At 42.2% G+C, this 14358-nt stretch overlaps 1 protein-coding gene and 1 pseudogene across 3 annotated transcripts in view; both read left to right on the top strand.

Moving 5' to 3' along the window:
• RCAN2 (regulator of calcineurin 2) overlaps positions 1–14358 on the top strand; it is a 284585-nt gene that overhangs the window by 75202 nt on the left and 195025 nt on the right. The window lies entirely within an intron of this gene.
• Positions 6135–11961, top strand: LOC147346896 (coatomer subunit beta' pseudogene; annotated as a pseudogene). The gene has a single exon (XR_015153262.1). The product of XR_015153262.1 is annotated as a coatomer subunit beta' pseudogene (transcript).

Raw genomic sequence — 14358 nt, 5'->3', positions numbered from 1 at the left:
TTCTTAGTGGGTCTCTGAGCCTGGATTACTACCTAACCTTCCTGCACTTTAGCTTGTTCCTGTGTAAAATGGAAAAGATAAGAGTGCTAACCTTAATCAATTATGAAAAGCAGCGAGTTCATGAATATAAGCTGCTTAGATGAGGGCCTGGACCATAGTAAGTATTTGACTGAGTTTATACTATAGAATCAAACTATGCCTTTGATAATTGGAGAACAAAAGTTCAGTCTCAAAAATCAGTGGAAAAATTGACAAATATCTTAGCACTTTGACAATAGGCTTTTAAATAGGGTCTTTCAGCATATTAAAAACAATGAGGAAGTAGGGCTTCCATAATCTGCACACAAATGGATAGAAAATGTATGAAATGAAGTGATGTGAAAGTCGCTCAGTCCTGTCTGACTTTTTGAGACCCCATGGACTATACAGTCCATGGAGTTCTCCAGGCAAGACTGTTGGAGTGGGTAGCTAGCTGTTCCCTTTTCCAGGGGATCTTCCCAAGCCAGGAATTGAACCCAGGTCTTCCGCATTGCAGGCAGATTCTTTACTAACTGAACCATCAGGGAAGCCCAGGGGTAGCCTATCTGTTCTCCAGGGGGATCTTCCCAACCCAGGAAGTGAACCAGGGTTCCTGCATTGCAGACAGATTCTTTACCAGCTGAGCTACCAGGGAAGCCCAGAAAATGTATAAAAAAGGTAAAATTCTGTGTACAGATTCTTAAGAGAAAGAGCCAGTCTTCTTTAGCTGAAGGCCCCTCTGTGTCACAGGAAGGGGACAGGGCTGGCCAAGGGTATGGTGAGAAAGTTGGACCTTCAGAAGGTAGAGAGATCCCTTTGCCATTGTGTCTTTTTTCCTTTCGTGCTTTTTTTCTTCCTCCATCTTCCACCATATTGAAAAGCATAACATCAAATCCTTAAGACTGGAGTCTGGAGACCTGAGTTTTGTGCCTGATCTGCTGTCAACCAATAGTGGGACCTGGGAGAAGCCACTCGATCCCTTGGGACCTCAGTCCCCTCATCTGAAAACAAGAAGGCCAAATTAAGTTATTTTAAAAGACCTTTCTTAGGCTGATCCTGGGAATTCATTTAAGCTCCCCAGGAATCTAGGGACTTTCTGGAATGAATTTAGGAATCCAGATGGTCAAGCACAAATGCTAAGGCCCACTCCATCAGCCAGGCACCAGATCTCCCATAGGAACCATCTGGAGAGCCCCAGGAGCAAAGAACCCTGACCTCCTGCCCTGGCAGCCCTGGGAGGACAGCCCAAGGTGAGTGTACAGGGTCTCGAGTATTGCACACTAAACCAGAAGGCGATTATCTGAACACCAGCATCGTTCCCCATGAGAGCATCCTGCATCCTCTTCGCCTCCTCATCAGTACCTCATTCTGTGATTCATCATGTTTTAAAATTAGCTTCTTAATCCCTTTAATATTTTCAACGACTCTGTCTTGAGAAAGGCACCCAGCGGGCACTTAGCTTCATGCAGCCTTTTCACAGCATATAAATACCAAGAATAGTCTGCCTGCATATCCCTGTCTTCTTCACTAAATCAGTGCATTTCCTTATTGCTCTTATTTTTGTTCTTGGTGAAATAAACCTGCATTTTCATCAATTAGCTTGGCTTTGAGTTTCTGTGGTTCATTCTTCTTTCAAGAAAAGAATTTCATTTATGTATTTATTTTTGGCCGTGCAGGGTCTTCGCTGCTGCACAGGCTTTTCTCTGGTTGTGGTGAGTGGGGGCTACTCTCTAGCTGTGCACAGGCTTCTCCTGTGGTGGTTTCTCTTGTTTTGGAGCACGGGCTCTAGAGCGTGGGCTCAGTAGTAGTGGTACATGGGCTTAGTTGCTCCGCGACATGTAGGGTCTTCCCACATCAGGGATTGAACCTGTTTCTCCTGCACTGGCAGGCAGATTCTTTACCGCTGAGCCACCTGTTCATTGGAACAGGTGAAGCCCCTGTCCATTCTTTATCCTTACTCACTGAGATGGCAATAGATTTTACACCTTTGCTTGAAATGTGTCCTCTCTTGTTAGTGACAGCATTGTTTTACCAGGGGGCTCTGACTTCTTTTCTTTTCTTTTTACCCACATTTCTTTCTTCCTGACTCCCTATACATGTACTGTCCTGAGCACTCACATCTTCTTTCTAAACATTCTTTCTGGGAATTGTCGCCACTAACAGCGTCGTATCCCCTTTAAGCAGTTGGCTTCCAAATCTTGTATTTTGATATGTAGATGTGGTTTTCATCAGCTAGTAACTGCTATCATTCACTAGACATTGACTGAGCGTGTTGAATGGTGTCCCGTGTTGGTGCTAAGGATGTAAAGATGGTTGACTTTTCTTTACTTCCAGCAATTCACATGGAGTCTAATGAAGTGACAAACACACAGTCTGATAAAGCCAAGCCAGCATGACAAGTGCTAGGACAGAATACTTATTAAAAAGGATAAACTGCTGTTGGAACATAGAGAAATGAGTTAACTAAATCTCTGAGGGCTATCAAAGAAAGGCTTCCCAGATGAGAGGGCATGGGAGGGGGGTCTTGAAGTCTGAGTAGGAGTTCGTGAGTGGTGACCTCTTAAGTTTCCTCTGCTGTATTTGTTCTGATCTTCTTACTGTCACCTGAAACTCAGCATGTCAAAACTCAAATTCTCCATCTTAGTCCCTAAATTATATCACTCACGTGACTTTCCTATTTCATTATTCCTGCAGTCATCCAGGGGATACATTTCAGGGATTTTTGTCTCTTTTCTCTCTGCTGTCCTACTGCCTGAGGTCAGTCTGCCTGAGGTTATTTTCATCTGTCTTTGAAATCATTGTCATATCAATTTTTAGGACCACCATTCTGGATTTTGTCACTCACCTATTCAAAAATAATGGCAAGCTGACATTTGTTTAGTGCTTAGGCTGTGAAGTGTTTTCTTTGTTAGTGTGCAACCCCATGAACTGTAGCCCACCAGGCTCCTCTGTCATGGGATTCTCCAGGCAAGAATACTGGAGTGGATTGCCATTTCCTCCTCTAGGAAATCTTCCTGACTCAGGGATTGAAACTGCGTCTCTTACATCTCCTGTATTGGCAGGTGGGTTCTTTACCTCTAGCGCCACCTGAGAAGCCCCTTTTCTTTGTTATCTTCTTAAAGCAGTCTGGTGAAATAAATACCGTGCTCTTTTGAATCTCTCTGAAATATACAGTCCAGTACTCTGTGAGCTCCTGGAAAGCAGAGATGGATGACATTCTGTTTATGTCAGCGTTTTTAGTGCCTCCTACACTGCTGATTCATAAGCAAGGTTCAATAAATATTGAATTAGGTATCTCTTCCTCCCTAGGGTCTGCACATCTTTATGTGCCCAATAAAAATTATTTGATCAGAAGACACTGAAATTGGGTCGTAAAAAAGACAGCTTCCCCCTTACTGCAGGGCTGGTGCTGTATCTCCACGCACTGCTCAGCAATCGGAGAACCACCTCCTGGTGCCGTGATGGCCACAGCTGCAGAATTCTTGAACTTCACGCTCTCTCAGGGATTTTGAACATTCATTGCTATGTAGACACAGAACCACTCCATGTAAATCGCTTTCCTTAGTTATGCCACCAAAGACCCCATGTACATAATAGTTTGTTTATATCATTCTTAACATCAGATTCAGTTTAATTACTTTACATGGCTTTCAGTGATGCTCTATGATATCACAGACCTAGAGAGTCTGTTTAAACACTTTGGTCTCTCGTGTTTGTTTAAAAATGGTGGAGGGCGGAGTCCTGTGGCTTACAATCTGTGCTCCTCATTTGCATATCTTATCTCCTGACTTTACAAGAAAACATAATATAAAATAAACCATTTACAATATTAACGAAGTAGGGTAATTTAAATCTGAATCTGTAAGAAATTGAAATGTTTAAACCTGACAACACGGGTAGCCAAATACTCTCCTCTGGTCTGACATGGACTAATTTGTGTAAAAAGAGTAAATGAGTTTTTGGGGGTTGTTATTGTTCTTATGAAATGATAGAACGTAATAGATCCTGCCTTCTAAAGGCAGTTGACTGACATGAATCAAAAATCTATTTCAAAATGTGCTTGACTTCGCAATAACAGTTTATGTTCTTTCTCAGCCAAAATGCTTTGAACACAAATTTCAAAATGCTCTGAAAGAAATTCAGGCATTCTTTCCAAGAGCCCCTGCTGCCATCTGCTGGTTTTTAGGATTCAGCCGCAAACTGCTCAATGGGAAATGGATGAAAGGGTTCAGTAATAACCTATAAGGGAAGAGAATCTGAAGAATAATATACATAATATGCATATATACATATATATATCTTTGTAAAAAATCCAGAAAAGGGAAAAAAAAGTAACAGCCAAGAACAAAAGATTATTATTTTCAGGAAAAAATCATTTTGTAATTTCATTGTGTTTTTTAAAAAATAGAAGTGAATACTAAAATGAGATTAGATTACAGTTACTTGGGGGGAAATGACCTTTTTTTTATAATAGAATCTTGACATAAATATAAAATAGAACAAATTTACCCTGGGTCCCAGGGCGTCCGTTAGTGGAGTCAGACTGTATGAAGCTGGAGTATATGTGATGGGAAGTGACTCCAAAATCAGGCTCCAGAATCACTCTGTGTGCAGATGAGGGGACGTTAGACATTAGACTGGTAAGTGGTTGGGGGAGGGAGTGAGGTGATGGGCGAGGGAGCGAGGTGATGGGAGATGGAGTGTGGAAAAGTCATATCCTTGGTGATTGGAGGACGGGGTGAAATAGAAGAATTGTTGGAAAGGTCAGAGAGAGGGGTGCTTGAAGTGTCTGCTTTAAAAACTCAGGCTGTTTTTTTCTGATCTGGTCATAATAGTGGACTTTGATCAGCTCTAGTATTAAAGATATTTTGTTGAGGTACTGTTAAATTGCTCTATTATCATTACTTTCTTGAAGCAGGGATAATAAAGATAATGGTAATAAATTGTCTCACAGATTTTTCATGTCACATGACATCCAGAAGAGCAGGATTTGGGGACAGAGCACCGACCTTGGCATCAGACTAAGCTTAGCATTCAGACAGCTGGATGTGAGTTTCAGATCATTCATTGAACAGCTGCATGGACCTCAGTCTTCTCCTCGGTGAAAAGGACTTGATAGTTTTACAACATGCAGGGTTGTAAGAGTTAATCGCGTCTGTGCCTGGCTCTTAGCACTTGACAGCTTTATTCTTATTCCAGTATCATTAAACCTTCAATACAGATACTTAGAAAAGAGTTATAGCTTGTTTCTCTGAACTAACGCTATCCCAGGGAAAATCGAATATGTTGGATTATGACAATGATATATGTATATAAGGAATCAGAGAAAACAGATGCATGTGTATTTTACCTCAGCTCCCGTGATCTTTTGGGGAACAACAGACTCCAGAAAATGGCCAGAAGGATTAATGGCCACTGGATAAGAGTTTCTTTCCTTGCAGGATTTACCATAAATGAACAGCTTCTTTCTCTCTGCCCAAATTGACAGGTTCCTCTGACAGTTTTCTAGAACTAAATTTTAATCTGAGTTCATTTTCATCATCCTTCTTCATCAATTTGTTTCTCTCTCTCTTGCCTTTTTAATCAGGGGGATTTGAAACAAAGCACAGATCTTAAAGGAGAAATTTTGTTCAGGGGCTTTTTGAGTGAAGATATGCAAATTAAATAGAAGGAAATGGCAACCCATTCCAGTATTCTTGCTGGAAAATCCCACAGACAGAGGAGCCTGCCGGGCTACAGTCCATAGGGTCGCAAAGAGTAGGACAAGACTGAACCACTGAGCATGCATGCCTGCATGCAGATTAAACCAACAGCGAGACAGGGCTTTTGTCTCTCCATGGGTCAAGTGAGCGGGGGAGTGTGTAGTGAATCCTTGCTTCAAGATTTTAAGTTGGTACTGCTGCTGCTGCTAAGTCGCTTCAGTCGTGTCCAACTCTGTGCAACTCCAGAGACTGCAGCCCACCAGGCTCCCCCCGTCCCTGGGATTCTCCAGGCAAGAACACTGAAGTGGGCTGCCATTTCCTTCTCCAGTGCGTGAAAGTGAAAAGTGAAAGTGAAGTCACTCAGTTGTGTCCGACTCCTAGCGACCCCATGGACTGCAGCCTACCAGGCTCCTCTGTCCATGGGATTTTCCAAGCAAGAGTACTGGAGTGGGGTGCCATTGCCTTCTCCGTTAAATTGGTACAGTCTTTCTGAAAAACCATTTGATAATAACAGCAAGTTATAAAAAAATACCCATGTGTTTTGACAGAGCCCTTCCCATCTAAACATATATTCTAAAGAAACAGTAAAACAGTACTGGACAAAGATTTAGAAATAAATATATTCATGATGATGAAAATAGCAAATAAGGGGGAAATGAAAGTTTAGCAGTAGGAGAATGGTTTTTAAATGATGGTACTTCCTACAATGGTAAATGCTGTAAGATTGAATTAAAAAAAAAAGATATAAAACTGAAGGTTTTGCATGATCCCAATTCTATAAATAATAAGCACAGAAAATTTTATGGAAATAAATCCATCACAACAGAAACCATTTTTATTTCAGTGCAGGAGAAAATCAGATGATTTTCATGTTGTTCTCTTTTAAAAAAGTCTTTATACATATTCCAATTACTTACCATGGCAACATATTAGTATTACTTTATAGTAAAAATAAAACATTGAAAGACGTTGGACTTATTGAGAAAAAGGTACAGTACAATGCTAGATCACTTTTCAACCCTTCCTTGTGCCTTCAACAGTCAGATTTCTGCCATCCTTTTTCTACTGAAATTGCTCTTTTAGAGATTGTTGGTGCCTGAAACTGTCAACTCCATGGGCATCTTCTCAGCCCTCAGTTTACTTAATTCCTCAATACATTTTGCGTAGTTTATTTGCCCTTTGGGCTTCCTCCATGGCTCAGCTGGTAAAGAATCTGCCTGCAATGTGGGAGACCTGGATTTGATCCCTGGGTTGGAAATATCCCCTGGAGAAGGGAATTGCTACCCACTCCAGTTCCCTTGGCATTGCTAATTTTCTTGAAGAGATCTCTAGTCTTTGCCGTTCTATTATTTCCCTCTATTTCTTTGCACTGATCACTGAGGAAGGCTTTCTGATCTCTCCTTGCTATTCTTTGGAACTCTGCATTCGGATGGGTATATCTTTCCTTTTCTCCTTTCCCTTTAGTTCCTTTTCTTTTCTCAGCTATTTGTAAGCCCTCCTCAGACAACCATTTTTCCTTTTTGCATTTCTTTTTCTTGGGAATGGTCTTGATCTCTGCCTCCTGTGCAATGTGATGAACCTTCATCCATAGTTCTTCTGTCTATCAGATGCAACCCCTTGAATCTGTTTGTCGCTTCCACTGTATAATCATAAAGGATTTGATTTAGGTCATATCTGACTGGTCTTGTGGTTTTCCCTACTTCAATTTGAGTCTGAATTTAGCAATAAGGAGTTCATGTTCTGAGCCAAAGTCAGCTCCTTTTCTTGTTTTTGCTGACTGTATAGAGCTTTTCCATCTTCAGCTACAAAGAATATAATCAATCTGATCTCAGTATTGACCATCTGGTGATATCCATGTGTAGAGTCTTCTCTTGTGTTGTTGGAAGAGGGTGTTTGCTATGACCAGTGCGTTCTCTTGGCAAAACTCTGTTAGCCTTTGCCCTGCTTCATTTTGTACTCCAAGGTCAGATTTGCCTGTTACTCCAGGTATCTCTTGACTTCCTACTTTTGCATTCCAGTCCCCTGTGATGAAAAGGACATCTCTTTTGGGTGTCAGTTCTATAAGGTGTTGTAGATCTTCATAGCACTGTTCAACTTCAGCTTCTTTGGCATTAGTGGTTGGAGCATAGACTTGGATTACTGTGAAAGCTAGGTATTATACTAGATATTAATGCTAGAGAGTAATGTAATGGAAACAATGGCAGACTTTATTTTCTTGGGCTCCAAAATCACTGCAGATGGTGACTGCAGTCATCTGCTTTCTCCTTGGCAGAAAAGCTATGACCAACCTAGACAACATATTAAAACGCAGAGACATTACTTTGCCAACAAAGGTCCATCTAGTCAAGGCTATGGTTTTTCCAGTGATCATGTATAGATGTGACAGTTGGACTATAAAGAAAGCTGAGTGCCGAAGAATTGATGCTTCTGAACTGTGGTGTTGGAGAAGACTCTTGAGAGTCCCTTGGACTACAAGGAGATCAAACCAGTCAATTCTAAAGGGAATCAGTCCTGAATATTCATTGGAAGGACTGGTGATGAAGATGAAGGTCCAGTTCTTTGGGTACCTGATGCGAAGAACTGACTTATTAGAAAAGACCCAGATGCTGGGCAAGATTGAGGGCAGAAGGAGAAAGGGACGACAGAGGATGAGATGGTTGGATGGTATCACCGACTCTATGGACATGAGTTAGAGCAAGCTCCAGGAGTTGGTGATGGACAGGGAAGCCTGGTGTGCTGCAGCCCATGGGGTTGCAAAGAGTTGGACACGACTCAGTCACTGATCTGAACTGAACTGAACCCACTCCAGTATTCTGGCCTGGAGAATTCCATGGGGTCCCAAAGAGTCAGACACGGCTGAGCAACTTTTACTTTCACTATTTATTTTTTAATACTAGCTTTATTTAGAGGTAATTCACCCTTTGAACATGTACCATCACTTGCTTGTTCTTGGAACACTCTTTTAAAATTGCTATGTCTGTGCACTACCCTGGTTTATTCATTTATTTTTGGGGTCATTGGGAGCCATCTATGTGCAAGACACTAGTTCCCCTTAACTGAACTCTCCCGTTCCTTTTTAGTCTCCTTTGCTGGGTTCTCTTCTTCTGTCCATCTCTCAAAGGTCAGCATCCTTAAAGCTGTCTTCGTCTCAGCATTGTCCCTGATGGCTGGTCTGTGTAGATGGTCTCAACTCTCCTCAGCCCAGTGTCTCTCCTGAATCTCTTCACCCATGTGTACCATTAACACCTGAAACAGAGAAAACTTACTGCTCGATCCGATCGAGTTAAGAGTGTGGATTTGCATCCTACAGAGCCATGGATGTTGGCCAGTCTTTACAATGGTAGCGTGTGCGTTTGGAATCATGAAACACAGACACTGGTGAAAACATTTGAAGTATGTGATCTTCCTGTCCGAGCTGCAAAGTTTGTTGCAAGGAAGAATTGGGTTGTAACAGGAGCGGATGACATGCAGATTAGAGTATTCAATTACAACACTCTGGAGAGAGTTCATATGTTTGAGGCACATTCAGACTACATTCGCTGTATTGCTGTTCATCCAACCCAGCCTTTCATTCTAACCAGCAGTGATGACATGCTTATTAAACTCTGGGACTGGGATAAAAAATGGTCTTGCTCACAAGTGTTTGAAGGACACACCCATTATGTAATGCAGATTGTGATCAACCCTAAAGATAACAACCAGTTTGCTAGTGCTTCTTTGGACAGGACAATCAAGGTGTGGCAGCTGGGCTCATCGTCCCCAAACTTCACTCTGGAGGGACATGAGAAAGGTGTGAATTGCATTGATTACTACAGTGGTGGTGACAAGCCATACCTCATCTCAGGAGCAGATGACCGTCTTGTGAAAATATGGGACTATCAGAATAAAACTTGTGTACAGACACTGGAGGGACATGCCCAAAATGTGTCTTGTGCCAGTTTTCATCCTGAGCTGCCCATTATCATCACAGGTTCAGAAGATGGAACTGTGCGTATTTGGCATTCAAGCACCTATCGCCTTGAGAGTACTTTGAATTATGGAATGGAGAGACTATGGTGTGTGGCCAGCCTGTGAGGGTCCAATAACGTTGCTTTGGGCTATGATGAAGGGAGCATCATTGTTAAGCTTGGTCGGGAGGAACCTGCCATGTCCATGGATGCCAATGGAAAGATAATCTGGGCCAAACATTCAGAAGTCCAGCAGGCCAACCTAAAAGCAATGGGAGATGCTGAAATTAAAGATGGAGAAAGACTGCCACTGGCAGTAAAAGATATGGGCAGTTGTGAAATATACCCTCAGACTATTCAGCACAATCCTAACGGGCGGTTTGTTGTGGTGTGTGGTGACGGCGAGTACATCATCTACACGGCAATGGCACTGAGGAACAAGAGCTTTGGGTCTGCCCAGGAGTTCGCGTGGGCCCACGACTCTTCAGAGTATGCAATAAGAGAGAGCAACAGTGTTGTAAAGATATTTAAGAACTTTAAGGGAAAAAAATCATTTAAACCAGACTTTGGAGCTGAAAGTATCTATGGAGGCTTCTTACTGGGAGTCAGGTCTGTAAATGGTTTAGCTTTCTATGACTGGGAAAATACGGAACTCATACGCAGAATTGAAATTCAACCCAAACACATTTTCTGGTCTGACTCTGGAGAGCTAGTCTGTATTGCAACTGAGGAGTCATTTTTTATCCTTAAATATCTGTCAGAAAAAGTCTTGGCTGCACAGGAAACACATGAAGGAGTTACTGAAGATGGCATTGAAGATGGTTTTGAGGTTCTTGGTGAGATTCAGGAAATTGTGAAAACAGGGCTGTGGGTAGGCGATTGCTTCATTTACACAAGTTCTGTGAACAGATTAAATTATTATGTCAGAGGAGAAATAGTCACCATTGCCCACTTGGACAGGACAATGTATCTCCTGGGCTATATTCCTAAAGACAACAGGCTTTATCTGGGGGATAAGGAACTGAACATCGTTAGCTACTCCCTGCTGGTTTCAGTGCTGGAGTACCAGACAGCCGTCATGCGGAGGGACTTCAGCATGGCCGATAAGGTCCTCCCGACCATCCCGAAAGAGCAGAGGACCAGAGTTGCACACTTCTTGGAAAAGCAGGGCTTCAAGCAGCAAGCTCTTACAGTTTCCACAGACCCTGAGCATCGCTTTGAACTTGCTCTTCAGCTTGGAGAACTAAAAATTGCATACCAGTTAGCAGTGGAAGCAGAGTCAGAACAGAAGTGGAAACAGCTTGCTGAACTTGCCATTAGTAAATGCCAGTTTGGCCTAGCCCAGGAGTGCCTGCATCATGCACAGGACTATGGGGGTCTGCTGCTTTTGGCCACTGCCTCTGGTAATGCTAGTATGGTGAACAAGCTAGCAGAGGGCGCAGAGAGAGACGGCAAGAATAATGTGGCATTCATGAGCTACTTTTTACAGGGCAAGCTTGATGCTTGCCTGGAGCTTTTGATTAGAACTGGACGACTGCCAGAAGCTGCCTTCCTGGCACGGACTTACCTACCCAGTCAGGTTTCAAGGGTGGTGAAACTCTGGAGAGAAAACCTCTCAAAAGTCAATCAGAAAGCAGCAGAATCCCTTGCTGATCCAACGGAATATGAAAACCTTTTCCCTGGATTAAAGGAAGCCTTTGTTGTAGAAGAATGGGTGAAGGAAACGCATGCTGACCTATGGCCGGCCAAACAGTACCCACTTGTCACCCCAAATGAAGAAAGAAATGTTATGGAAGAGGCAAAAGGCTTTCAGCCCTCAAGATCTGCAGCTCAGCAGGAACTTGATGGGAAACCTGCTTCTCCTACTCCTGTTATCATGACCTCCCAGACAGCCAACAAAGAAGAAAAGAGTTTACTTGAGTTGGAAGTATATTTGGATAATTTGGAAATAGAAGATATTGACACAACAGATATCAACCTAGATGAAGATATTTTGGACGACTAAATAATATTTCCCGTTTACTCAACTAAACAGATGATTATTATGGACAGGTATCGATCGTCACCCTGACCACCATGCTTTGGACTCTGAGAAACCCCTTACATTTTTTACATGTAGACGCTGTTGCCCACTAGGAGCACAATGCCCTCATCTTCGGAGGAGTTTCTGTGCAGCATCTAAAGCACTGTTCGCTTAACTAAAACAGCTGTGGGCTTTGATTTTTTTCATACTGTCATTGGACCGTATCTCATAAAATCTTTTGAAATAATGAAAAAAAAAACAAAAAACAAAACAGATCCACAGCTGAAATCTCTCCACGTCCCTTGCCACCTGCTTCTGTGTTTCTATGATGCCCCAGTCCTGCAAGTCAATCATGATCAAAGTTCTAGAGACACATTTGGTCTGGCTGTTTTCTCTTATTACCACCTCATCTATTTCTGTACCATTCAAGCCATTCCTGTAACCAATGCCCTGGTCCCACCCTCATTGGCTCAGTATCTTCCGAGTGGACAGTGCAGTCACCTTTGGGAATCCTGTCTCTATCCTCCATGCTGTCGACAGTGTCATCTTCCTAGTGGGAGTCCTGGTTATGGCCCTCTTATGCTCCAAAACCTTTCTACAGAATAAAGCTCAAGCTGCTTGCCTCAGTAATCAAAAACTTACTTTACCTGGCCTCAGACTACTCCTCCAGGCCCACCATACAGCTCTGTGACCCTCCTACAGTCCAACCAGATTTGAGGATCCATGACCCTGGACATATCCCGTTCATTTACCCATCATGGTGCACTCACTCTCATCATTCTCTTTCTCCTCCATTTCTGCTAATTAAAATATAGGCCATTTTCCAAGACCAGTTCAAATGGTCTAGCTTCTAAGAAGTCCTCCGTCATTTCTCTAACCTTTCCCACCTTTACACTCCCATAGGCATTTATCTGGAAACATCAAGCACTTACCATGTTCGCTCTACAAGGCCTTTGCAATTTGTCCATTTGTATTTATCTCTGACTTACACTAATAGCAGCCACTGAGCCTCCTTTATCTTTGTATAATTCATGATTCTAGCATAGGACACTATGCAAAATGGGCACTTAATAAATGTATTTACCATTGAAAAGGAATTTAGCATTCTAGTGTGTTAATCTCTAATATGGTTTCTAATACACAGTATTCAGGGCCTCCACTGATTGCCAGATTACCCCCACCTCCCTGCCACTCCTTAATATCTCTGAATGTTTTTAAATATAAGCACACACTGCATTACTTAATTACCGAGGACTGAGTGGTTGGCTTCAAGGTCTTAAGATCAGAATCAAACTGATGGAGAAAAAACTGTAGGACTGATCGCCAAGCTTTGCCTTTGTCCATTTCTAATTCCAATTTACCAGTGAATCCTGTAGCATTTCTGTTATTAAATGAAGCCTCATTTTCACCCTTCCAGGGGTTGATCTGCCCAGTTTAGTGAGCAGATGTAGTTCAGAGCTCTGCTCTGTAACCGTAAAGAGACTTTAATTCCCAGGATCCTCTCGTGGTAGCTTCCTCAGCAGGTGGCAAAGAGAAAGAGAGGGTTCATTTGTTGCTCACCTCTGTATACCCCCAAGTTAAGAAAAAACACCCAATATATATGAAATTGCACTCAAACTATTGATTCATTCCAATGGTTTCCTTCAAAGAAATCTTCCAATTTAGCTAATCCACAAGTCACAGAGGACTTGTAACTGCTCTACAAAACTGGAAGGAATTTCTTATCTAAAAATCTTAGCAGGAAATCCATCTTTCAATAGAACTGCTCACATTTCCTAGTTTAATTAGCCTAATTAATATATTTAAGTACTGACTAATTATTATCATGTTTCCAAGTTGTGATCTGTTGTTTAAAGCACACACACACACACACACACACACACACACTTCTGCTTGTCTTTTCATCCAGTTTGTCTCTGAGAGTCTTTGATTCAGTGCTGCCTCTCTCCTCATGGGGGGAATTATTTTTTTTAACATAATAAAGTTTTTGTTTCTCTTTTTCTATTTCTCTGTTCTGCCAGTATCAGTGAAAGTGCTTTTCTTTAGTAGAAGTTAAATCTTTAATACCCTCTCTTTTATTCATTGCATCTCAGTAAAGCCACCATTTTGGTTAAAGAGAAAAAAATCCTTTCTTTTATGAAGAAAAAGCGTTAAGAATAAGCATTTTTGTTATTTTTTCTTTGTGTTTGTGTGTACATGCCATCAGTCTTGTTCAACTCTTTGTGACCCCTGGACTGTAGTCCACCAGCCTCCTCCATCCATGGAATTCTCCAGAGAAGAATATTGGAGTGGGTAGCCATTCTCTTCTCCAGGAGGTCTTCCTGACCCAGCGTTCAAACCTGGGTCTTCTGCATTGAAGGCAGATTCTTTATCATCTGAGCCACCAGGGAAGCTCTAAAGAGGAGGAGGAGAAGCATCCCAAAGTCAATGTCCAAAAACAACTCCTCTCAGGATCCCGTCTCCTGCTCCCTGCTTTTGTGGGCACTCAGAATCTGGTCTCCAGGTTCTCAGTGTTATTCTGTAGGCAGTAACCATAGGAAATGCCAGCTATGAGTCTAACAAGAAAAGATAGAAAGACTGCAGATCCTCCTGGAACATGGATTACAGGAGAATAGTAACCTGTGGTCGCATAATATAAATCTACTGCACCTAGAACATCAGCCGAGGT

Source organism: Bos grunniens, chromosome 23, assembly GCF_055505025.1.
Source record: "Bos grunniens cultivar Pamir isolate PY7600 chromosome 23, Bosgru_T2T1.0, whole genome shotgun sequence".
Lineage (NCBI taxonomy): Eukaryota > Metazoa > Chordata > Mammalia > Artiodactyla > Bovidae > Bos > Bos grunniens.
This window is presented reverse-complemented; position numbering and strand designations above follow the sequence as displayed.